This window comes from Otolemur garnettii, unplaced genomic scaffold (assembly GCF_000181295.1).
Source record: "Otolemur garnettii isolate 467f Iridium unplaced genomic scaffold, OtoGar3 scaffold00480, whole genome shotgun sequence".
In the NCBI taxonomy this organism is placed as follows: Eukaryota; Metazoa; Chordata; class Mammalia; order Primates; family Galagidae; genus Otolemur; species Otolemur garnettii.
Window position 1 is genome coordinate 26,929 of NW_003852875.1, and position 2,702 is coordinate 29,630.

Below are 2,702 nucleotides of genomic sequence, written 5' to 3' on the forward strand. Positions count from 1 at the left end.
GGCTAATCTTACTGGAGTTAGATGATATCTCAAAGTAGTTTTGATTTGCATTTCTCTGATGATTAAGGATGATGAGCATTTTTTCATGTCTCTGTAGGCCATGTGTCTGTCTTCTTTAGAGAAGTGTCTATTCAAGTCCCTTGCCCACACTGGGATGGGATTAGTTGTTCTTTTCTTGCTAATATGTTTGAGTTCTCTGTGGATTATTAAACCTTTGTTGGAGACACAACCTGTAAATATTTTCTCCTATTCTGAGGGCTGTCTGCTTGCTTTATGTACTGTGTTCTTGGCTGTGCAAAAGCTTTTTAGTTTGAGCAGATCCCAGTAATATAATTTTAGTGTTGCTTCAATTGACCTCCTCAAAAAAATTCTCCCAGACCAATTTTTTAAGCATTTTCCCTGCACTCTCTTTTAATATTTTTATTGTTTCATATCTTAAGTTTAAATCGTTTGTCTAGTGAGAATCAATCTTTCTTAATGGTGGAAGATGGCATCCAGTTTCAGTCTTCTACACGTCGCCAACCAGTTCACCCAGCACCATTGTTAAATAGGGAATCTTTTCCCCATTGAATGGTTTTAATTGGCTTATTGAAGATCAAATGATGATAAGTAGCTGGGTTCATTTCTTGATTCTCTATTCTGTTCTATACATCTACCTCTCTGTTTTTGTGCCAGTACCATGCTGTTTTGATCACTATTGATTTATAGTATAGTCTGATGTCTGGTAGCGTGATTCCTTGTGTTTTGTTTCTATTTCTGAGTAATGTCTTGGCTAGTCAAGGTTTTTTCTGATTCCATATAAAATGAAATTGTTTTTTTGAGGTCTTTAAAGTATGACAGTGGTACTTTAATAGGGATTGCATTAAAATTGTATGTTGTTTTGGGTCGTATGGACATTTTAACAATGTTGATTCTTACCAGCTATGAGTATGGTATGTTTTTCCATTTGTTAACATCTTCAGCTATTTCTCTTTTCAGAGTTTCACAGTTCTCTTTATAGAGATCTTTCGCGTCCTTCATTAGGTAAACTCCCAAATATTTCATCTTCTTTGGCACTACTGTGAATGGAATAGAGTCCTTGACTATTTTTTCAGCTTGACTATTGTTGGTATATATAGAAGTTACTGATTTGTAAGTATTGATTTTGTATCCTGAGATGCTACTATATTCCTTGATCACTTCTAAGAGTTTTGTTGTTTAGTCCCAGTTATACAATTATATCATCTGTGAAGAGTGAAAGTTTGATATCCTCTGACCCTATATGGTTACTTGATTGCCTTTTCTTGCCTGATTGTGATGGCTAAGACTTCCATTACATTGTTAAAAAGCAGTGGAGACAATGGGAACCTTGCCTGGTTCCTGATCTGAGTGGAAATGTTTCCATTTAACTCCATTCAATACAATATTTGCTATGGGTTTGCCCTAGATGGCCTCTATCAGTTTAAGAAATGTCCCTTCTGTACCTATTTTCTTAAGTGTTCTGATCATAAAAGGATGCTCGATATTATCAAAAGCTCTTTCTGCATCAAATGAGAGAATCATATGGTCTTTGTTGTTTAATTTGTTTATGTGATGTATTATATTTATAGATTTACATATATTGAACCATCCTTGAGACCCTGGGATAAAACCATCTTGGTCATGGTGTATAATTTGTTTGAAGTATTGCTGGATTCTGTTTGCTAGGATATTATTGCATTTTTTTTATTAAGCGTAGATCATGAATACATTTATGCATTTGTGGGGTGCAATGTGTTAATTTTTTAATACAATTGATGTGCTTAGATCAAACTAATTTGTACCTATGTTCATTAAAGTTATTGGCCTATAATTTTCTTTTCTTGTTGGATCTTTTCCTGGTTTAGGGATCAGGGTGATATTTGCTTCATAGAATGTGTTGGGAAGTATTCCTTCTTTTTCTATACTTTGGAAAAGGTTATGTAATAGAGGTACTAGTTCCTCTTTAAAGGTTTGGTAGAATTCTGATGTGAAGCCATCTGATCCCAGACTCTTCTTTTTTGAGAGATTTTGTATAGTTAATATTATTTCAGTACTTGATATAGGTCTGTTCAACATTTCCAATTCTTTCTGGCTAAGTCTAGGAAGGTGATGACTTCCAAGTATTGGTCGATTTCAATGTGTCTAGGGGATGCGATTTGGATTGCATCATGCTGGGGTTCTGAAACTGTCTGCTATCTGAATTTCAGTATGTTTTGCCATGTTTGGAAAGTTTTCCTCTAAAGTCTCTTGGAGTAGAGCATCTGTGCCTTTCAGATCATTCTTATCACCTTTAGGAAGTCGAATAAGGTGAATGTTTGCTTTTTTGGAGTGGTCCCACAACTCTCTCAGGGAATGATCTATCTTTGCTCTCCATTTCTCTTCATCTTTGAGTGCTTGGGAGTGTTCAAAAGCTTTGTCTTCAATGTCTGAGATCCTTTCTTCTGCCTGCTCCATTTTATTACTGAGGGATTCTACTATATTTCTCAGGTCTTTGAGGGATGCAACTTCTTGCCTCAATTTGTCAAAATCTTTGAATTCATTGAATTCTTGAGCCAACTTTTGAATTACTCCTTGAACTTCTAATTCCAATTATTTTTATTTTTTTTTCTAATTCCAATTTTACTTCAATTCTATTAATCTTGTTTGCTATCCAAATTCTGAACTCAATTTCTGACATCTCAGTCTTTTGTTCATGAATAGGA